Source organism: Cebus imitator, unplaced genomic scaffold (assembly GCF_001604975.1).
Source record: "Cebus imitator isolate Cc_AM_T3 unplaced genomic scaffold, Cebus_imitator-1.0 Scaffold102, whole genome shotgun sequence".
Classification (NCBI taxonomy): domain Eukaryota; kingdom Metazoa; phylum Chordata; class Mammalia; order Primates; family Cebidae; genus Cebus; species Cebus imitator.
This window is the reverse complement of record NW_016107417.1, coordinates 5,357,945-5,382,541: the sequence shown is the minus strand read 5'-3', so window position 1 is coordinate 5,382,541 and position 24,597 is coordinate 5,357,945. Positions and strand designations below refer to the sequence as shown.

Below are 24,597 nucleotides of genomic sequence, written 5' to 3'. Positions count from 1 at the left end.
CCCATTCCTGCCCTATTACGGATTTAATGAGGTCTCTGGGTCACAGTTTCTCCATCTGTAATCCCTAAATAGCACTTTTTAATCACATATCTCAGGATTTGATGTGAAATTTGATGTGTTCAATTTTCTCATAATTTATATAGTTGCAAAAATTTTGCATATAAAGAAGAATAGTATTTATGCGTATTTTATGTAATTTAAGGCAAAGTGTGCGGTCCAAGAAAATCTTACAGTTTATGAGAAGATTGACATGTGAATGACTTAACAGCAGAATACATTAAATGCTTGTCATAACAAAAATTGGCAGGAGTCTTAGAAGAACCTAGAGTTGGATGATTAGCTTGGTTCATAAAAGCTTCTAAAGGAAATTTCAAAGACTTAATGACATCACTGAGTTTTTCCAACCAATATTGAGAGAAGCTGGTATGAAATGATTCAAGGAGTATTTACTGCTCTGCAAAACAGCTTTGCCTTTAATGTTTCCCAAGAAAAGGACATACTTGTAAAGACTTAATGCTTGTCCTCGAGAGGAAAAACAATTTCAACAGTCAGGACATCAGAGTGGTGGAAAGTATTCATGCAGGAAACTGAATGATGTACTTTATTTGTGAATTTTCATAATTGGCATTGAAACACCGCTACTTTGCTGGCTCAGCTTTTTAATGTATCAGATCCTTTGTGTGTAGGAAGAAAGAAGAATAAATGTGCCTCTGAATGTGGGGTGCTCTCTTTTAATAAAGAAACTTGAGAGAAAAGAGACGACAATAGGCAAATATGAAATAAGTTAAAAGAAGTAGGCAGAAAATAGAGAAAACTGCATCTCATGCAGTTGACGTTTATGTGGCAATTGCTTGGTTTGGACTTTTTGTCGGAGAACTTTTTTTTCAGAATTTATTTTGTGTATCACTAGTAAGTGTTGCATAATTTCCATATTTATTTATACTATGGGTCTGACTCTCCTTCCAGACATAAAGGACACTTTGAATTTCAGGTGATAATGGAGCATACAATCACAGCAACCATATGATGAAAGTATGATTATTATTTTTATTGTCCCTGTGTTACAGGCGAGGAAACCGAAGGCAAGAAGTTGCCAAGTTTAGACAATTAGTAAGTAACACATGTCAAAGCTATGGTTATACGCTGTATACTATATTGAGCTTCTTGATGGTAGAGGTTCCATCTCATACTTTTTTGATACTCACTCAATGTCTGTAATAGAATGGTTGTTGAATAATCTACAAAATCTAAACATTTTTAAAGGGCCTTTTGTAAAACTACTAGTATCCTTAGATCCTTCCCCCTCCTCCACCCCCCCATATACATCATCAAGAGATGGAGATTACTAAGGAAAAATTTGGACTTCCTTTTTGGTCATATTAACTTTGACATTCAGATGTGGATGTTAGTTCAATAATTATATTTATGAAGCCAGAGCTCAGGAGATAAATCAGAACTGGAGAAATAAATCATGGTTGTCACATCAATGAATAGAAGCATTTAAAATCATGACTGAGATGAGCACTGTGACTGGGTGGCATATGAGTGGGAGAGGGGAAGCTGGAAATGTGAAGAGGGCTGAAGACTTAGCCCTGGGCTGCTATCGTTAGCAGCTGAGCAGAGAAGAAAAAAAGTGAGTTGGAAATGGAAAACTAGAGTGTAAAGTCATTGGTGCTAAGAGAATAAGGTAATTTGGGCAGATGAGTGTGGGCAGCTGGGTCAAAATGGTGTCAGAGGTCAGGTTAGATGAGGGCAAAGTATTGACTGCTTGGTTTGGTAAGAGTTGATTCATGTGGTGGGGAGGAGAGATGAGCAGAGTGGGTTGGACAGGGTACAGAAGGTGAAGATTAGTCAATTCCTTAGAGTTTTGCTGTAAAGGGGAGATGATGGGTGGGCTAAAAGCTGAATGAGGACATAGGGTCAAGAAAGAGTTGTCTTCTTTAAAAATAGATGACATTAAGGCATATTTATGCTTAAGGGAATAATCTGGTGGTGCAGAAGAAACTGAAGATGCAGGAAAGGGAGGGGAGAATTGTTGGAATGTTGCCTTTTCGGAGGCAAAGAGGCGAGCAGAACAGGACTTCAGTGCCAGAGGAGAGCGTCCATTGGGGAAGGGACACTCTTCCCTTGGTCCAGGAGAGAAGGCAAGGTATGTGATGCTGATGAGAACTATTCCTCCCTTACATTCATATTACTAAATTTGCAAGAGTTGATGGATTTTTGCATATGACAACTGATATACATTTCTTCCTCTGAATAAATACATATGTACAGTGAAAATATTCAGTCTGAAAGTGCATATAATAATTAGGTAAAATTTAATAGTTTTATGATCAGATCAACATTTTAGGTTGACCTTTAAACAGCTTACTCTTTCTATGGCTGCTATCTGAGGTTAAAGGAAGAAATTTGCCATAAAAATTAATGTAACAAAATCTTTAATAAAATGGCAAAATGTGAAAAATTTTAAATCAGGCATTATGTCTGTTTTTACTTAAAGAAATTAAATCTTTATAGGTATTATAGAAATAATGGTGGCTATAATCAATTGTAACTTCTGGGAACTGAAACCCCATCATGTTCCCAGTACCTTTTCAAACATTCATGCTGATCTTCATAGCAAAACAAACAAAGTAGTTTTATTACAGTTTGACAAGTGAGAAAACCGGCAGTGAGGTTCTGCAAGGTTTAATGATTTGCTCAAAGTCACCCAGCTGGTAAGATGATGTTTAAATTAAAACTTATTCTAGATCCAGAACTGCTTTTCCAAATGCAATATCCTGATATATAAATGTTGTGATGTAAATAATGTCCCTATTTAATGTGTGAAAAATTTTTTGCTCAAAAAGATGAAGTTGCTCAAATATGTATAGAATTGTATTTATTTGCACAAAATACTCATTTTTTTCTAGTCTAGTATAAATTCAGCTAGAAGGAAAGAAGGAAGGAAAGAGAGAAGAAAGGAGGGAAGGAGGAGAGGGAGGCTAAAACAGTGTCATTTGTCTGATTTATAGGGATAGCAAAGTCAGTGACTACTGGTGTGTCTTTTCACCCTATTATATACGCAAAGGATTACCATGTATTTTCTATTTCGAGTCTGACGTGATTTTTAAGTTATTTTGATCATCGTGATTTCACAACATTTGTAGGGTCTTTATATTTTAAAATGTGGTCAAAACATATATGTTTTCTCTGTTCTGTCAACTAGTGAGATGAGTATTTGTTGAGCTGTGTTTCTGCTTCTCTGCCTCAGGGCCTGTGTATCAGTTTATTCTCATGTTCTATAAAGAACTGCCTGAGACTGGGTAATTTATTTAAAAAAAAAAAAAGGAGGTTTAAATGACTCACAGTTCTGCATGGCTGTGGAGTCCTCAGGAAACTTACAATCATGGTGGAAGAGGAAGCAAACACATCCTTCTTCACATGGTAGCAGGACAGAGATGTGCAGAACAGAGCTAGTAAAGCCTGTTATAAAACTATCAGATCTTGTGGAAACTCACTCACTATCATGAGAATAGCATGGGAAACCCCCCTATCCTGCGATCTAATCTCCTCCCATGAGGTCTCTCCCCCAGTATGTGGGGATTACAATTTGTATTACAATTCAAGATGAGATTTGGGGTGGGAACACAGCCTAAGCATATCAGCCTGAGTGCTTCCCACCCCACTACCTTGGTTATAAAAGGTCAACCTCCTCACCTGGTCATTGGCAGCTAAGAGCTCAGTCACATTTTCACACCAGAAGCCTCCTTCTGGGCTTCCTCTTCCACAGCTTTTTTCTGCTAGGTGTCCACCATATTTCCTGGCTGTATAGCACTCACGGACCTTCGTGGCTATGTTTGGAGACTTTCCAGTTTATGGGTCCCACATTTGCAAGGCAGAATTCAGAAAACTTTCTTCAGCTTTCTTTACAGCTACTCACTCTGTCTCATGACAGCTGGATCAGAAGTGGGCAACTGATGGAGTCTGGATCCATGAGGAGTTCACGTTGCTAGAAAGGGTGGTGACCATGACTCCCTAATCTTAGGGGTGGCAGTGATTGCAATGTAAGGCTCCTGGCACAGAAATGGCTTTGATGGTGTGGTGGTGGCAGTGGGGGTAATTTCCTTATCAGGCCAGTTCTGTGGCGTAGTTTTGAGTGTTTTTCCTAGCAGTTCAGTCTTGAACCTGCTGTTCCCACTCCTCTAATGATTTTGTGAGTGATCTAATGTCCTTCTGAAAAACTGTTGTTTCCAAAGAAGATCATCACCAAAGGTACCCCTCCAATCTTCCTTCTACAATGAAGCCAGAACAGCTTCTTAGGAACATAAGTCTGACCCTGTGCCACCTAACAACCACAATTTATTGTCTTAATGTTGTTCTCAGAATATCGCATTTTATAGAACAGAGCATTCTATCTTTTGAAAGGCAGTTATTTTGTGAACTACCAGGAAAGAAAATGCTGCTATGTCACATCTTTGATTGTAGCAGTTACCCTGATTTCAGAGCTGTTGAAATGAGGTGGCGGGGGGCAGTGTCATAGAGTGAGGAAATGTAGTAACATCTCAAATCTTCGATGTGGCCTCCTAAGGCTGGTAATTGATGTGAGTGGCTCCTCCCTCTTCTCTTGTGCCCTTTTACTCTTTGCCCTCTCACTAACTCTCACAAGGGTCTTTTCTCCCTCCCTGAAAAGGTTATGCTTTCTTACATGTGCTCTCTGTTTCTCTTGCCCACTTCTTAAGATAATTACTATTCATTTTTAATGCCTTAGCTTAAATGTCATTTTTTCAGAGAAGTCCTCCCCAAACCCTCGCTTTCTTCATTCCTCTAATATTAGTATAGTACTTAGTGTTTGTTGAGCATTTACTATGTGTTACACTCAGTGCTAAGCACATTACGTATATTGCCTCATTTAATCCTCACTACAAACTTGCGAGATAGATGCTTCATAAGAGAAAACTGAAGCTTAGAACTGTGCAGTTACCTGCCCAACATTTCACAACCAGAAAACAAGGAGCACAAGCCAGGATTCACCCATGCTGGGCTTGTCATGCTGCTGGGCTACCTCTTTATTTACTTACATGTGATCAGCAAGTCTGTGATGTAATCTCAGATTGTACAATTGAAATTATTTATCTATTTGTATAAAACAATTATCTGTTAAGGATGTTAAATTCCATGAAGACAGAGACAGTAGATCTTGACCACTCTGGCACATATTAAGTGCTCAAGTTAATCTTTATTTTTTAAAGTTTAATTGTGGAAATTTAAAAATGCATGTAAAACTAAAAATAATAGTATCACAAGCCCTCATATCTCATGTTCCAGTGTCACCAAATATCAATTCCTGGCCAATCTTGTTTCATCCCTGTCCCCACCTCCTCTCCCTTGCTACTAGATTTTTTTGAAGCAAATCCCAAAGATCATATTATGTCACCCATTAGTATTTCTAAAAGGTAAAAATCATTTTTAGGGATATAACTTTAATACAATTACCACATATTTAAAAATTAACAATAATTCTTTAGTCAGTATTCAAATCATCCCAAATATTTCATGAATAATTTTTTCAATCAGCTCACTCCAATCCAAGCAAAGGCTGCACAGTGTAGCTGGTTGAATAGTTTCTGAAATCTCTCTTAATTTATAGTTTCTGCAGCCTTGTTTTTCCACCGTCTTGCAATTCATTTGTTATTTGTCCTTTAGACTTTTCATATTCTGGATTTTGCTGATTATATCATGGTGCTTTTGGTTTAAAATGTTTCTTTGACATGGTGTTTCTTGAAAATTGTTGATGCTTTATCAGATTCAGCAGTATGAAAGCAGACCCATGTACCATACAGCTCAATATTTTAAAGTTATAAAGCTCTGTTCAGACACATGACCATTCCCAGAGCTGAAAGAGTCATGTGCTCCTGGGGAAGAATTAATGCCCCAGTGGTCACCAAGATCTGCTGGGCACAACAGGGTGAAGTCAGGGACTAGTTTCTGACAAAACAGACTTTAAACCAACAAAGATAAAAAAAGACAAGGGCATTACATAATGGTAAAGGGAACAATTCAACAAGAAGAGCTAACTGTCTTAAACATAGATGCACCCAATACAGGAGAACCCAGATTCATGAAAAAAGTTCCTAGAGGCCTATAAAGAGACTTAGACTCCCACACAGTAATAGTGGGGGAATTTAACACTCCACTGTCAATATTAGACCATTGAGACAGAAAATTAACAAGGATATTCAGGACTTGAACTCAGCTTTTGATCAAGTGGATCTGATAGATATCTATCTACAGAACTCTCCATCCAAAAACAACAGAATGTACATTCTCCTCAGTGCCACATGGCATTTCCTCTAAAATCAAACATACAATTGGAAGTAAAACACTCCTCAGCAAATGCAAAATAACTGAAATCATAATTAACAGTCTCTCAGACCACAGCACAATCAAATTAGAACTCAAGATTAAGAAATTCACTCAACAGCACACAACTACAAGGGAATTGAACAACTTTCTCCTGAATGACTCTTTCGGGAAATAATGAAATTAAGGAAGAAATCAAAGAATTATTTGAAATCAATGAAAACAAAGAGACAATGTACCAGAATTTCTGGTATGCAGCTAACGCAGTGTTAAGAAAGAAAGTCATAGCACAAATCTCCTCATGAAAAAGCTAGAAAGATCTCAAATCAGCTAAACACATCCAAACACAACTAAACACTAACATCATGACTAAAAGAACTGGAAAATCAAGAGCAAACAAACCCCAAAGCTAGCAAAAGACAAAAAATAACCAAAATCAGAATGAAACTGAAGGAGATAAAAACAAAAAAAGTCTTCAAAAAAATAAACCCAGGAGCTGTCTTTTTGAAAAAAATTAATAAAATAGACAGACCACTAGCTAGAATAATAAAGAAGAAAAGAAAGAAGAATCAAATAGACATAATAGAAAATGATAAAGGGCGGGGAGAAGGATCCAAGATGGCCGAATAGGAACAGCTCCGGAGTGCAGTTCCCAGTAAGAACAACACAGAGGATGAGTGCCCACCACATTTCAAAACAAATTTTCACTGCCCGCAGACCAGGAGATTCCCACGCCGAAAAGCACCAGGAGTTTTCAGCATGGCGGTTTCAACCAGTGCTGGGTTGGCATACAGAAACTCATACAAATCTGAGAGGCCATTTCAACTGGTGCCTGGAACACCTGGGAGACGGAGATGCCCATTCAACTGAAAGGGAGGGGGCAGAGACAGGGAGCCAGGCGACCTGGCTAAGTGGGTAACACCCCCACAAAACAAGCAATCTGAAATGCTCTGGATTGAGAGTTTTGCAGTAAGCACAGCTAGACCCAGGAAGGTCCAGCCCAGTGGGGGGAAGGGCAACCACCACTACTGAGGCAGTCTGCCACTACCAAGGCAGTTCACACAGCAGCTGGGCAGAGCCTGCAGCAGCTCAGCAATGCCCCTCCTGGCAGACTGTGACTAATGAGTGTGGGGCAGGGCATCTGTGCAAAAAGGCAGCAGCACAACAGGAACTTACAAATAACGCTGACCTTTCTAGGACAGAGCCCCTGGGAAAAGGGGCGGTTATGAGTTCCACTGCAGCAGACTTAAAAGTACCTGCCCCACAGCTCTGCACGTAACAGCGGAGCCCCCAGCACAGCACTCGAGCTCCTACAAGGGACAGATTGTCAAGCAGCTCCCAACCCCTATATCTCCAGGGAGGCACCTCATAAAGGAGAGCTCAGGCCAACATCTGGCAGGTACCCTTCTGGGATGAAGATAACAGAAGAAGAAACCGGCAGCACCACTTACTGTTCTGCAGCCCCCACAGATGATCCCCAGGCAAGCAGGGTCTGGAGTGGACCTCCAGCAGTCTTGCAGCAGAGGGGCCTGTTAGAAAGAAAACTAAGAAACAGAAAGAAATGACTTCATCAACAAAAAGGACGTCCACTCAGAGACCCCAACCAAAGGTCACCAACTACAAAGACCACAGATAGATAAAAGCCATTAAGATGGGAAGAAACCAGCGCATAAAGGATGAAAATGCCAAAAACCAGAATGCCTCTCCTACTCCAAAGGATCACAACTCCTCACCAGCTAGGGATCAAAGATAGATGGAGAATGAATCTGATGAATTGACAGAAACAGGCTTCAGAAGGTGGGTAGTAAACTTCTCAGAGCTAAAAGAACATGTGCTAATCCAATGCAAAGAAACTAAGAACCTAGAAACAAGGTTAGATGAGATGCAAACTGGAATAAACAGCTTAGAGAAGAATATAAATGACTTGATGGAACTGAAAAACACAGCACGAGAACTTCAAGAAACATACGCAAGTTTCAATAGCTGAATTGACCAAGCAGAAGAAAGGATATCAGAGATTGAAGATGAACTCAGTGAAATAAAATGAGATGGCAAGAATAGAGAAAAAAGAGTGAAAAGAAATGAACAAAGCCTCCAAGAAGTATGGGATTATGTGAAAAGACCTAGTCTACGTTTGATAGGTGTACCTGAATGTGACGGAGAGAATGAATCCAAGCTGGAAAAACACTCTTCAGGATATTATCCAGGAGAACTTCACCAACCTAGCAAGCCAGGCCACCATTTAAGTCCAGGAAATACAGAGAACACCACAAAGATATTCCTCAAGAAGAGGAACCCCAAGGCACATAATTGTCAGATTCACCAGGGTTGAAATGAAGGAAAAAATGCTAAGGGCAGCAGAGGTTGCAGTGAGCTGAGATCATGCCACTGCACTCCAGCCTAGGTGACAGAGTGAGAATCCATCTCAACAACAACAACAAAAAATAGCATGAAATACAAAATTAAACACAATTTAATTTCTGTGAATATGAAAAACATATGTACACAAAATAAAAATGTCCATTTGTGAGAACATGAACAGATAACATAATAAATATGTTAGAATGACTGCCTGTGACCAGAGAAAGGGATGAAAGTGGAGTATGAGAATAAAAGATATACCAGTCAATCAACTAAGAAAGGGAGCTGGGTCAGCTCCCTTAGGCTTTTGAAGAGATAGCAAGAGATGCCAAGGCAGCAGAAAAAGATGTGGAAAAACTTGCGTTGCCTCCATTTCTCAGTATTTCCTTATCATCACATCTTATAATGCCTAACTCATCTATTCTCCATGAAAGCTGGCCCACAAAAATGTAATTAGTTAGAAGCAATCTCCTGATAGTACTTCATTTCCTGCCCAATTTCATGTGAAAATGTCTTTTCCCCTGCATCTGGAGCTTTGATGCTTTCCCGATATTCTGGCCAAACCTGACAATTCTTTGGTGATCTAAATGCTGGTATAGAGTTGATAACGTTATTTCTTATTACAAAGAAATTATGGAAAGCAAGCTCACATTTATATTGACAGTGAAGAAATCCCTTGTTTTGTACAGGGTCTATCTTAAAGCTTGTATATGCAGCTGCTTTCTGGAAGTGAAGATGCAATGTCTGTCCTTAACATTCATTCTGGAATTGGAGTTCCAGAACTACTGAAGTTATAGGAAGTAGAGCTAAATTACACTAAATGGAAAAATAGCACACATAAAGAGAAGAAGGAGCATAAGAGATTTAGTCGGGAGGTGAATTGTTTAATGAAAATCCCCCTTTCCATAATTTATAATAATGGGAATTCAACAGACTATTTCTGTCTCAAGACAATAATTAGAATATTTTATTTTACAGGCTTCAAAATTCAAAGGAGGTGTCAAAATGGAGGGTAGGGAAAAGGTAAGCTATGTTAACAATATTTAGTGTGATTTATAGGTGTTTTAAAATATTTTCTGTTATAGTAACTAATTAGATATCTTGGGTAAAAGAGTTTCAGATACTTTCCTTGACTTCTCTTGATTTATATGACTAATTCATCAAATTCACTAGCATTGCAGTTTCTTTACCAGTAAAGGAAGAAACTAAAGTATAAAAACTTTTTATTCATATTTCAAGATCTTTGAAGAGTAATAGTTATTCTCTTCAAGTATTACCCGCAGGGTCGTCATGACCTCCTTGGGAGAAGACTTCACGTGGATATTGTAAGCTTTGATTATCATCAGCTTCTATGCTAAAATATCTTGAAAAGTCTTTAGATCTTAGAAAGATCTTTTTTCATTCAAGTTTAAATAAGTTGATTTATAAATTTGAAATTTGAGAAGTTGGAATGAGAATGGGAAAAGTAGAAGCTCATGGTATAATAATAAGAAAATATCAACACTACCTGAAAAATGTCTTGCCCTCTCCCTGTGGGTCACTGTAAATCATTTTTAAGTCTTTATCCAAAATAAGAATGTTCAACAACATGATAAGCTCTCAGGAAGATTGTGAAAATACCAAAACTAAATCTCTAGATTAAAGTAAAATGACTATTGATTTGAATAATGTTATGTTTACTCTTTTGAACCTATCATCTTTATTATTTAAAAGTTGTATAGTGTGAGCCAGATTTTCTCATTTCAGTTTAAAAGATCCAAGCCATTCTTATGTCCAGATTCATCTATGGTTACTATGGAGATGCCTCACTTTGTGTGAGGATTTATATTGTCATCCCAAAAGCAAACGAATTTGGGCTACTGAGTGCTTTGAAGACTTTCTGAGGTGGGGGTTGGGCAAATATCAAAAGTTGCTGACATTTTAGTTGAGACTCAGTGATTCATGGACAGTGGGTCAGGGAGTGGGGGTTGGTTATGTTCTGCATATGACGGTGCCCATCTTCACAATTGTATTAACCTTGTACACACCACTGTTAGCTACTCTATAGCCATTCTAGCCATGTCCCTTTCTTTGATTTCAGAGAGCTGTTGAGTTTATAATCTGTGGCCAGTAGGCTTAGAATTATAAAACCCATGTCAGTCTACTTAAAGTAAATGTATGGGAAATGAATATGAATTTAAAAATGTATTGGTGGCCAGAAAATCTGAGTTTTGGATCTCACTGAGTGGTCCTGAACTGTTCCTTTCATCCTAAGGCATATGAGGCATTAGATTAGGCTGGATACATCAGGGTTCCCAAACATTTCTCTGAAGTGCATCCAAGAGTTGGTATATTTATCTTCTTCTCTTTTCTCCCCAAGTCCCTTTCATAAGCTCCCAAACACCCCAGAACGAAATTAATTTTTATTCCTGTATTTAAAATGAAAAATCAGAGTAAAATTTACATTCTACTGCATGATATATTGGTATGTTTTGATATAAACTACTTCAAATGAATAAGTTATCTTAAACTTTCCAGTAAAATAGATGCACAAGAACAACATGTCCTGTTACCTGTGGCTCTGAGTACAGTACAACAATACTGCCTTATATGCCTAGTGGTGCACAAAATTCCACCTGAGGAACAGCTGAAAATTATACTTTAGCAGAGCTGTGAAAGACGATTGCCTCTGGTCCTATGTGATGTCTGAAATCCCACCATATGAAATGATATTCTTTAATCTCTGTGTTCTCCTTGACAGTGCAGCTAGAAGAGGGTGTGTGATAAATTATTAATGCCTTAGCAGTGGCTAGTGATAGCTCAAAGACAACATACATTTATAGTAATAATAGTTACTGGTATGGTTTGAATGTTTTTCCTTCCAAAATTCATGTTGAAATTTAACCTCCAATTTGTCACTATTGAGAGAAAGAAAACAATTAAAGGCCCTTTATTAGAGGGACTTTAAGAAGCAATTAGGCCATGAGGGCTCTGGATTAATTCACTCATGGATTAATGGGTTAATGGATTAATGAATTAATGGGCTATCCTGGGAATAATGGGCTATCAAGGGGGGGGCAGAGAGAGAGAGAGAAAGAGAGAGAGAAAGAGAGAATCCTTATAGGGAGGGAGCAGCGGGATTTTAACCCTTGAGTTATTCCCCTCCCCTTTCATGTTCTCTCCCAATGAGAGTAGTTCTTTCAAACTTCCTCTGGAGTGATTGATCTTTGACTCCAATACTGGATTGGCAACTTGGTCCACAAGTCTTGAGTTACAGAGCCCCTCCTCCCAGAGTCTTCAGGAACTTTTTGGACAAAGGAACCCACGTGGATTTCTCTACCTAGCCCGTGAGGGAAACCCAGACAAAGAACTTTACATTTCAAACCCTTCTGGTTTCCAGTTGGACGGGTGGAGCCGGGAAACTTCTGCCTTTGAAAGTATGCCCCTCGCTGAGCTGGGAAGAGAAGTTTTTTCTTTAACACAGTCCCTCAATACCACTGCCAAACCTGGAACTAGGATTTGAAGTATCATCTCGAACTGCATTTATCCATTATGTGTCCTGTTCCTGTGGCTTTTTCTGTTGTGAGGTCTTTCGTATGTCTGAATTTCTTCTGCTTCTCTGGCTCAGGCCCTTTCTGGAGAAGTATACTAGCCTTCCAGCTTTAAATAAAATTTATGGAGGTAATTGTTTTGGACTGAGCTTCTGCACTAGGTGTCAGCAGACCAGACCAAATAAGAATGGGGTCACTCATGGTAAATGCCATGTAATGAAACTTAGAAATAGGCCAATTTTCCAAAAAGCCGGAGATTCAGCAATACCCATTGTAAAGGGGGTTAGTCAACCTGAGCCAGCATTACAGAGAAACCACGCTTTAACCCTATGAGGAAAGTAACTTTGAAAAGACAAATTCTCTTCTTCTTTGTTTCTGCTTTTATTTATTTTTTTTTTTTCAGGCTTTTCTGCCTATAAAACCCATGCCTTCTGCTCAGTCCATTGGAGTACCTTTCTATTTTGTAAATGAAATGCTGCCCAATAAAGGCCAATTAGATCTTTAAACTTAATGTGTTTAAATTTTGTTCTTGACACAGTTGATCTTTCTGCTTTTAAATACTTTCCCCTCCAAATATTCTGGCAGGTTGTCTATAGGACAGTATTACTAATTCATTAATCAATTGTACTATCCTTGCACAAAAGCCTTTACCAACCGTCTGTGACCCATTGAATCCAGTTAAACTTTTCCCCTTGGCATTGAAAACCTTCTTGATCTTGCCTGACCTACATGTCTGGGCTTATCTACATAGCCACTGACATAAAACCTACATACCTGACAATCTAGTTGTTTTACATTTCTTCAGGCATGAGGAAATGTAATGAAAGAATTTTGTTAAATTGTGAAGTTACCTTTGCCGTTTGATAGTAATCAGCTCAAGGACAGATAATGTATCTTGTACATTCTTGAATTTATTCCCCAACACAGCAAACAGCCCTGTGGAGATGCCAACTAGAGATGCCAATTTTAGCTCTTCCATGAACTCCTGTGGCAAGAGGGAGGCAGCATGCAGGGCTTAGATGTAAAAGTCGGTCCCTGATGGCATGGGACAAGGAGATGTGAAAGAATGAGCAAGGGATTAAAAGTTATGGGCAAAATTGGGAGAGCTGGTGCTGAAGACACATTTGATCTGTTTAAACTTCCTGGAAGGGTCAGGTCACTGTGAGCACTCCTGATGTTTGCTGGGTTGGGGAAACAGCAGGCTTGCAGACTAACATGTGATGGGAAAGAAATGCTGACCAGAGTTTAAACCAATGTCAAGGAGAGGGCTCAGGTGGGTGGAACCCAGTGAAAACCAGTACACTGTCACTAGGTTGAGAGCTGGGAGGGATGAACCAGGCTGATAACCAGCTTTTCGGGGTGGGGAACAAGGGTGCTGCTGTGTTCTGAATGCTCCCCAAAATTCATGAGTTGAAAGTTAATTCTTATTGTGGTTGGACTAGAGGTGGGGCCCTTTGTGAAGTGATTAAGTCATAAAGGTTCCACCCCACCACAATGGATTAGGGAACTAAGAGCTGGAGGAAACTAGCTTGGGCCCCTTTTGTTCTTCTGCTCTTCTGCCATGTGAGAACACAGGGTTCATCTTCTTTTTGTCCTTCCATCTTTCCTAACATGTTGAGGACATCTAGAGTGCCGTCTAAGAGGAACAGGCCCTCACCTGAAACTGAACCCACCAGCACTTTGATCTTGGACTTCCTAGCCTTCAGACTGTGAGACAATAAAATTTTATTCTTTATAAACTATCCAGTTTCAGGTATTTAAAAATAGCAGCACAAATAGACTAAGAAAGATGCCTAACAAACAGCAAAGATAGCCTTGGCAGGAGGGATTGCCTAAGATTAAGGCCTCATTTTCGTGCAAAATTTTGTTATGCATTAAGTTACTATTTCCCAGTGTCTGAGGAATTTTGGCTATTGTTTCCATGTGTGTATGTGTGTGTTTAGCTGGAGCCTAACAAAAGAAGGCTGTGGATGATGCCACCACTTCCTCACTTCCTGTAGCTACACACCAAAGTGCGCTAGGAGAGGGGCTGTTAACTCCAGAGCCACAACCTGGGTCTGGGAAAGCTCTGATTTCAAACATGCTGTCGATTCTTCCCCAATTAGCATTAATTCTTTATCATAATCTATGTCTTTATTTTTGCTGCCTACATGGCCCTTTTCTATTACACCATCATTCTCATGGAATGTTCTTTAAATACAAACAGAGCCTTTGCTTCCTAAGAACTTTCTTTTGCACTTTGCCAGAGGATCAACCTTCTGAATGAAATCAAAAGTGAAACTTTGTGGAGGAGTGTGGGATCCAGAAGCGTAAGAATTCTCTTGTTCCTAGCTGTGGGTTCTCAGCACAATAGTAAGAACCCTTAAAATGATAATACTTCAAATTTCTCTTGAAAAATTTTCATTTATAGTAGAATAAATGTCAGGAGATGTTAAGTGTTTGTTACTAAGAATAGAATATTTCCCAGCTCCAAAATTTATTTTCAAAGCAAATATGTACATTTGATACCTGCAAGTTTTGAATGTGCAAATATTGACTCAGCAGATGGATGAACCAGGTCTAACATACTTTTTGTTTTCCTCAAGGGTTGGGCCTGTCATGACTCTGACTAAGTGTTACTGATAACTGATGAATTTTTAGAATGGAATGGTTTCCCACCCTTTTCTCTACAATGTGTAACATCTGTGTGAAATGCTAATGAGATTTTTATCATTTTTATGGTTTAGGCTAAATCCCTGTTTATACCCCTAAGATTTCTCTAGTGACCTTTGCTGATGACTTACATCAAGTCACTAGGGGATTTGCTAGGAATCTCCAAGTTGTTTGATTCATTTGATTTTCAGTATTTTTTATTTTGGGACTGGTTAATAAAAAGCTACCTTCATAGATGGCAAAGAACCTTGAATAATGGAATTTCAAAATGCCTCCAGAATTAGTTCTGAAGATAAACAAATGAGAAAATGTACATAGAATTCCAAACTCTAAAACAGTTTTATGCAAGCATACTTGCATAAAATCATAAATTTGAAGGGAGTATTAGAAGTTAGTTGTTCTAGAATATGATGTACAAAGCAAGTGACTCATGGTTGAATCATTTACATCAACATGTGTTGTCACAAAGTGCTACAATTTAACAGCACCTAAAGCTTCTACCTTTAAAGTGAACAGCAGGCACATTATTCAGTAACTTAACTTGGCACAACATGATTGTCACAAAAACTGATAATATCATCTTAGAAAAGTTAACTACATTGTGAGGTATTTTTTAGGTACATAATTTTAATCTATAATGTATCTATAGTTATTGGCACCAGGTATGTATGTATACAGACTCTCAGTTGCTGGAGACCCACAGGAAAATCCAACATTCCAACAATGAAGGAGCTTGCCCATCCAGGCCCCACTGGTTTTGAGTGCTGTTTCAAAACATCACACATTCCAACATGTGGCCCCTAATCTCTGCTGGGGGAAGCCGCAGTTGAGCAAGGGTTTTATCAGAAGCCTTGATTTTCTTATACATATCCGTCTTAGGGTCTCAAGCTGGAGGCTGTTGATTACCTCACCCTTTATGTTTCTAAGCGTATGTCGCCTTGAGAATGTGGATCCAAGCAAGTAACCCCACAATCTATTTGAATTAATTTTATGTTTAATCATATCTTAAAATCTTATATGTGCAAGACAGGTGTCGTGGTTCACGCCTGTAATCCCAGCACTTTGGGAGGCCGAAGCAGGTAAATCATCTGAGGTCAGGAGTTAGAGACCAGGCTGGCCAACATGGCAAAACCGTGTCTCTACAAAAAATACAAAAATTAGCTGGGCCATGATGTTGTGCATCTGTGCTATGTGAGGTGCCCAGGTGGGAGGATTGCTTCAGTCTGGAAAATGGAGGTTGCAGTGAGCCAAGATCATGCCACTACACCCCAGCCTGAGCGACAGAATGAGACCCTGTCTCAAAACAAAACAAAACAAAACAAACAAACAAAAAAAACCAACCTTACATCCGTAGACATTACACTGGGAATTAGCACCTTCCCTCCATGGTAAATGGTGCAGGTGGGATTAATGCTGTTTTACAGATGTAAGTGGGCTAGTGTTCTTTTACAAATGTGACCCAAAAAGGCTAAAAGACTTGCCCAAGGTCAAATTTCAGTTATTACATTTCTCATTTATTATGCTATTTAGCTATGATTGCCATGAAAAGGTTTCACACGGCTTGAAATTCCTGGAAGTAATTCTTAAAATCAATTCCTGGAACATTATTTTTGGAGTAAACAACTCAATCTCTGGAAAATTTGGAGGTTAAAGAGAGGAATTACAGTTTTTTGAAGGGATGTCTTGCCTATGTAATGGCCCCATGTTGCCCCCTTATGGAAATTTGTATATTTGCAAAATTCTTTGCTGAATCAGTCTTTCACTGAAGTGTGACAAATAAAACAGGATTTACAGCATTAGCCTTTCTCAGGATAACATGTTAGCTTACCATTTTCATATATTAAATCAACTGTTACTGAAATTTGAAAAAATTGAAAATTAGCCAAATTGAAGGAAAATGTGATTATGAGAAGTCTCCAGAAAACTTGTTTATACTAATTTTTAACTATACTCACAGCTTCTTTGCCCATATCCTCAGGGTTGATCATTTTGGGAGGCCAAGGTAGGCGGAACACCTGAGGTCAGGAGTTTGAGACTGCCCTGGCCAACATGGTGAAATCCCGTCTTTGCTAAAAATACAAGAAATTAGCCGGGCGTGGTGGTGCATGCTTGTAATCCCAGTTACTCAGGAGGCTGAGGCAGGAGAATTGCTTGAACCTGGGAGGTGGAGTTCGCAATGAGCCGAAATTGCGCCATTGCACTCCAGCTTGGGCAAAAAGAGCGAAACTCCATCTCAAAAAAAAAAAGTATCGAATGAAATGGGATGATGTTCTTAATATTTTACTAAATATTGTGGGTCATTTTAAGTTTCATGCTTGTGAGGCGTTTGGGGATTTGGTTAAGTTTTCCTTGTTCAATGGTTTGAATTTCAGCTCTGCCACTTATCGACATCACCTCTGGTATACTCCATTTCTTAGTCTCAGCATCTTCCTCTGTAAAATGGGGAGAATGGCACTGTTTGTGAAGCATTTGAAACAACTCCTGGCGCAGAGTACACATGCAAAAGTGAAAGCAGTGGTGGTGGTTGTAGCAGTAGTAATCCCTGGATCTTAACTCCTCATTATCACATGAGGAGATTGTACTAAATGAGCTCTGAGGTCCTCTCAAGTTCTTACATCTCTGATCCACTGGATGCATGAAAAGCAGAGGAAGAAGGAGGCACCATGAGCAGTGTTTCCATCCCTGCTCTCCTGGGAAGCTCTTTCCCGCCTCTCCACAGCAACTGGAAGGAGCAGGTAGTTAGTACTGAGTAATTTGCTAGCAGGGCCTGCTGGTTTCGGCCACAATTTCCGAGTCCTTTGGGGAGTCAGATGCAATAGGGGATACGTCAGACACCAGAACCTCTCCAGGGGTGTGAAAGCATTCTGCCTTTAGGAACCCACCCACCCACCCCTGATGGGGCCACTGATCGTAGACAGTCTCAATAGAAAAATGGAAATGGTACCTAAGGTAGAAGACGAGGCAGTGGATGCAGCAAACCACCACCATGGCATGTGTATACCTATGTAATGAACCTGCACAATCTGCACATGTACCCCAGAATTTAAAGCATAATAAATAAATTTAAAAATAAAATTTAAATTTAAAAATAAAATTAAAATTTAAAAAGTGGAAGCAGCTAGTGTGCAATGAAAGTGGATGTAGGGAGGCTGGAAAGTGGGACACGTCGAAGCCTAAGAACTGGACTAAGGAGTCCCAAAGAAGGGACTGCTGGCAGGGAAATTCCTCCCATTGGCCCAGGGTCTCAATTTCACCCTTGTCCGAGATAAACACCACAGACATTAAAGTGATGAAAGCACTTTATTCAGTAACTACTGATAGTCAGGGAAAGAGCTGAGCTCCATTCTAATTTATACGGAGGTAGCAGTGTGTTTTATTGTAATTTTCATTATTCCAATAAGACTTTATTATGTCTGGAAATTAGCTATAAAACTTATAATATACATTGTTTCATCAATTCTTTCTCTAGTTTTAGCTCTACTGAGGTACAAGTGATATACAAAAAGTTGCACACATTTAATGTACACATCTTGAATCTGGACATATATGTACGCCCATGATGCCATCACCACATAAAACACATTCATCACCTCAGACGGGGAGCTTAGGAGGAAAGAGAACTGGGGTTCAAATAAAGTTACAAAGGGTTGGTCAGTGTAAATGTGACTAGGTCAGCTGTGTCTGCTAACTGGCAATGATGGCCCAAAATTAAGATTCTATCCTGACAGTTACATTTCTAAGAATGGTCTTCAGGTCCTTGAGAAAGACAATCCTAAACTGCAGGAGATATGTATACATCTTAAAAGGACAGGGGAAGGATTCATGATTGTAAGACCTTTTTAGTAAATGCTCTAATAAGAGGAGACATAGGGGCCCAGGGGAAACAACCTCTTTGTCCTCTGAAGAGTCACTGAAAGTCAACTGACAAAAGGCAGATTTAATAAGAGGAATAACATCCACAGGCCAGGTGCAGTGGCTTATACCTGTAGTCTCAACATTCTGTGAGGCTGAGGCAGGAGTATAGCTTGAGCCCAGAAGTTCAAGACCAGACTGGGCAATACAGTGAAATCCTATCTCTATAAAAATTTAAAAATTATCTGGATGTAGTGGTACATACCTGTAGTCCTAACTACTTGAGAGACTGTGGTGAGAGGATCATTTAATCTGGAGAGGCGGAGGCTGCAGTGAGCTGAGATCATAACATTGCCCTCCAGCCTGGATGGCAAAGTGAGACCCTGTCTCAGAACTACTACTACTTCTAGAAATGATGTACAAATTTGTGTGCATGGGGGAGAATCAAAGTGATTACCCCAGTATGCAAAGTGGGCAAAGATGGTTATATACCCCTTCTTCCTCTTCTTAGCGGAAGGGGAGTTGGGGAAGTGCGATGATTTTAGGAAGATAGCAAATGATTTTCAGGGGAACTCATTGGGCTTGAAGAACATACAATGGCTTAGAACAAAGTCTGTTGTGCCTGCAGAGCAGACAATGGTTTGTGAGAAAAGTCTGTAAATGTGTGTTGACATACTTTGGTCTTTCTTTCTGCAATGTGAGTTCAGTTAATAAAAAGTTAGGGAAAGAACTAGAGGTAAGAGAAAATTGTTTTCTTCTCTGGTGGGTCTGGCATTTAGGCAGATATGGGAACTTCAGAGAACAACTTCATCCTGTGCTTTAGGAGAGACAGGATTGAGAAACAGTAACAAGGGAAGGTCAGAGAGACATTGAGGCTGGTTTCTTGGTTCAGCATGTCAAAGCGTTGTACTCTGGGGTGTTGGTTTTTGAGCCCCAACAGAGGTCTGGGACCTATCTTTAGGACAAACAGAAAATTGTCCCGGCAGCTCTGGTCTTTCTCAGGCAGGCATGTTAATACAGGGCTGGAGCCATCCTACAGACATGGTCTTATGCTGCTAGAAGCCGGGCTAGAGTTTGGGACACTTCTCTTTAGTACAGGGGTTTGGGTGAAGTCATTACATGCTGAAAGTTCTGCAGTTCTTACCACAAGGTCTTCTATGGCGAATCTAACTTCTCACAGGGCCAACTTGTATGTAGAAAGTGAGTAGTTTATCCACTCATTCCACAAATATTAGTGGGGAGCTTTCTACATGCTGGGCACAATTTGAGAGCCAGAGAGTCTTAGAATTGTTTGCACTGTTCACTAGTTATTTTACTTGTATTAGTCTCACCGTAACTAAATAGTGAAATTCCTTGAGGTCAGAGACACTCTTATTCTTCTGTTTTCCATACCGTATGGAATTTAAAAGAGCCTATTAGTCACTTGAATTTATTAAATATAGTTGAGCAATATAACAAATAAAGAAAAACACGTTGAAACAGAATTTAAGTAACTTGAGAGTTGAGTAGAGAAGAAAAAGAAAAAAGAAAATACTGAAGTAATGAAATAGATTATTTAACTGCCCCTTCACAACTTTTATATCTTTTTTTGTGGTCTCCAGAATATTTGGTTTGAAAAAAAATCACTTATTAAAAAGTCTGAAGACCACTGATGAATTTCATAGGTCAAGAGAGGTGAAGTCAAACAAGGAGCCTCCCCTAGAAATGATTACACAGGATGATTAAGCCAAAGGGGACATGTTGCCCCAGGCAGCGCCTAATCAGAACACATGTGTTCCCTATCTTAGGCCCCAAATCCTTTGAACTCAGAGGAGCAAGTCAAGAGGTCTCCAAAACTGTGAGCTTGGAAGAGTTACAGTGTAGAAGATGAGGTTTGAGGAGAAAGTATTGAAGTTGATTCAACTCAAATTTCAGAACTGCTCTCTGAACTTCAGAGACTGGGAATTTGATGCCTAAAGAAGTTGTATCCTCACTGGCCTTTTTGACAAGAAGAAGAAACTAAAATTTACCCTAAAAGTTATGCTATCTCCTGTATTTTTGAAATATTCTGAAAAATATTTGCTATTTGCTTTCTTAAATGTAAGGAAGGAATGAATCTCTGAGGTACATCATGTAGGTGATATTAAAACTACACTTTTTGGTGTGTCTGATTTAACATTGCTAAAAATAGTCAAAATTTCTACTGGTTTAACATGTACCCAAAGGCTAAGAATAGATGCAAAGAATTTTATTCTTTCTAGATGCAAGGAATATTCTCAGATCTTGCCAGCTCTGCAGCAAATGGAGGAGGTGGTTCTTGGATGTCAGACTTTGCTGGAGGGAGACCAGGCTGCGGTAGCCCAGTTGTAATGCTTTCCTCTGAGGTGTTGGCATCAGGGCTTGCTTCCACTGCTGTTTTCCCACAGTGATTTCTAAAGGCAGGCCAAGGTTGGGTAAGGGTCAGGGTTGGCACAGAACTGATGTCAGAAGCTGTAAGACATAGGGCTGCTTTTACAAAGATGCATGCATTTTTATCTAACAGCCTTTTCCCCTAAAATATCCTCAACATATATTCTATTTCTGTAGTTCTCAGCAGGGTGAGTTTTGTCTCCCAGGAGGAATTTAGCAGTATCTGGAGACATTTTTCATTGTCATAATTGGGGGAGTTTTCTACTGGCATCTAGTGGGTAAGAGACAGATATGCTACTAAACATCCTACAATGCACAGGGCAGCAGCCACAACAAAGAAGAATCCAATCCAATATGTCAATTGTGCCAAGGTTGGGAAACCTCATTATGTATTTCAAGACAGGAAAACCAGCTCCTGGCTTAGTGTGCTGACTAACACCTTACTGATCAGTGTGGTCTCTAGACAGCAGCATCACTTGGGAGTTCCTGAGAAATACAGACTCTCAGTTTCCCCACTTGGGATACTGGATCAGAATCTGCATTTTAACAAGGTCCCCAGGTGACTTATATACATCTTTAATATTGAGAAGCATTGATAGCCTTCTATGAGAACTACAAGGGCAAGGCAGTGAGACAAGTTCTTTAGCATGGCCAAGTTAAGAGGAGACAGTGCTGGCCCTACTTAGGCAGCATCTTTAAATTAAAAAAAAAAAAAAAATCCAACTTTTTTCTTGTTTTGTTTTGTGTTTTTAAATTTTCATTTAAGTTTCCTCTATTTTTTTTTCTATTTTGTCCTTTCCTTCCTTTCTTTTTTTCTGTTTTCTTTCCTTTCTCTTCTAGTTACTCTGCTTCATTATTTATCTTTATCTCACATGTATGTATGCAGTGCTCTTCCAGGTCCTTAATTTTGAGTTACTCGTGATACCAAAAATGAAAAAAATAAAAAAGGCAGATACTTATCTCTTTAATTAAAGGAAATGGTCCTAGTGGGTAGAATCTGGAAGGACAGTCATACTTTCTGAAATGTAATAACACAATTAAATTCTACCCTCCCTTCAGTGGTAAGATATTAAACAGGAAGGCAATAAAGCTCATCTGATACTAATTTGATTAGAAGCCTGTGCAATCAGTGTCTTTGATATACCTTTTGTCAACACAGCTTTAGGTTTTGAATAGGCAATCTAAAATCCTGGAAATCTACCATATTGACTTATCAGCAACATTTCTGCTGAACCTAGGTATAATAATGGGACTGATTAAAAATAAAATTTAGACTGTATACCATGCAATGTGACATAAATTTTAGTTCCATGTTTCTCTATAAAAATACAAGCTAAAATTTTAAATTATTAAAACAAACTTCAGTTTAACTTGCTAAACATTTACTTAGCACCTATTGTTTACAAAATGCTGGAATAAAAGTTGTGGAAAATTAGAAAAGATTAAGATATAATTTTGCCCTGGTTCATAAGCTGGTGTGTTTGTGTGTGTGTGTTTGTGTGTGTGTGTGTGTTGGAATGGACAGAATATGCAGTGGTCTATTCATGTTAAGTATAGTAATCCACATACCAACAAAGAACTATGGGAGTTTACAGAAAAATATTCATACTTAGTGTTACTTTGTTATAAAAAAATAGATTTTGAAGTAAAAAGGAAATTACTGAAGAGGTTCCAGCTCCTAAAAAGCTGTGGTTTTCTCAGCGACATTTTACAACCTGGTTAACAATTACATTAAGTTTTAGGGAAGTTTAAATAAGGAGCACAAATAGGCCCGATACTCTCAGTAAAGTAGCACTGCTATTTATACCTGTTTTCCCCAAAATTTCTTTAGACTTATATTTTAAAACACATCTTATCACAATCTTCATAGCTTTTTCTTTTTCTCATTTAAAACTACAGTGGTACCAAAGCAGAGAGATTTATTCTTTTTGATTGTGGATTAAAGCCATACACGGAAGACAATGAAGCCATTATGTAAGCATTGAAAAGACTTACCAAAAACCATATGTAATGGGTATTTTTATCAATGTAACTGAATAAAATTTATCTTGCTTAGAAATGACTTTTTAAATGTAATGCCTAGAATAGTTATTATGCAAATTTCTTCACCTGGCATCTATTAGAGACTTTAATAATACTCTAAAAATGAACTTCGACTTTTCCGTGGGATCTAATCAGTATGCAAAAGGACATATGCTATCTGGAAATGACAAGTAATGGGAAGGTTAGTCCTTTTGCTCATAACCTATGACCTTGTAAATGACTATTTGTGCCAAAAATTACATCAGTATCTGGATGAATTCCTAAATAAATTCAAATTAAATTGAGTCACACTGAAGCTTTATTCAATTAGAAAATAGCATTGAAAGTTTCATTAAAAAAAAGCTAGAGAGAACTGGTTTTATGTGATAAGTTTGATAGGGCAGGGCTCACCTGTTGAAATTGTAAGGTGTGTCTTCACTGTGTGATACTGAAGATCATTAAAGTAATTATGAATGTGTGTTCACTACTATATAAAACAAGTCTACTTCATTAATAATGGTGGCCTCAAATTTTACAAACATACTTTTATTTTCCCCAAGTTCTAGGAGTTATGTACTCCTCTCTGGTTTCAACCCTGTGCTCACTTCCTCATCCATGGCTTTTCTTTCACTTTTTCTTTTTCTTTTTTGACAGAGTCTCACTCTGTCACCTAGGCTAGAGAGCAATGGCGCGATCTCGGCTCATTGCAACCTCTGGCTCCTCTGTTCAAGCAATTCTCCTGTCTCAGCCTCCCAAGTAGCTGGGATTATAGGTGCCCACCACCACGCCCAGTTAATTTTGTGTGTGTGTGTGTGTGTGTGTGTGTGTGTGTGTGTGTTAGTAAGACAGGGTTTTGCCATGTTGGCCAGTGTGGTCTCAAACTCCTGACCTCAGGTGATCCACCCACCTCAGCCTCCCAAAGTGCTGGGATTACAGGCATGAGCCACCACGCTTGGCCCTCATCCATGGCTTTTCTACAGCCTCTAGTCACTTACTGCTGGGTTGCTTTTGGGTCCACATCAACACTTCGAGAAGCTAGTTTACATTTTTGTTGTTGTTGGTGGTGTGTTTGCTTTTTAAATGAGATAATGAAAAGGACTGGTTGGAACGCTGAAGATGTGCTGGCAACTTAGGGAATTAAAAACTGGTAAAGATTCTTGAAAAGAGTTCAAAAATTCTGCTTCTGAGAAAATAGATGTAAGGGAATTACAATTTAGAAAATACTAAACAGATGCATTTTGTTTTACTCTAGAATACTTTTATTTTTTTCTTCTAGTCTTTCACCTTTGAGCATCAACCATGAAGTCAAAAGCTTCAGAGAAAAGGAAGGTGGGTTCCATCTGGGTGCAGAGGTCAGTTGTATCCAACTGACGGAGGATATCACCAATATTTCTCCAGGCAAGTCCTGGACAAGAAGGAAGGTAAAGAGGAGAGCCGTTCTTGTGGCAGG

The 24,597-nt window shown here is 39.0% G+C and overlaps 1 long non-coding RNA gene across 1 annotated transcript; it reads left to right on the top strand.

The window, feature by feature from the left end:
• Positions 1 to 1,029: 1,029 nt before the first annotated feature.
• LOC108310317 lies at positions 1,030 to 24,597 on the top strand. The gene is made up of 3 exons (XR_005201643.1): positions 1,030 to 1,110; positions 9,682 to 9,726; positions 24,424 to 24,597. It is a non-coding gene; the product is annotated as an uncharacterized LOC108310317 (long non-coding RNA).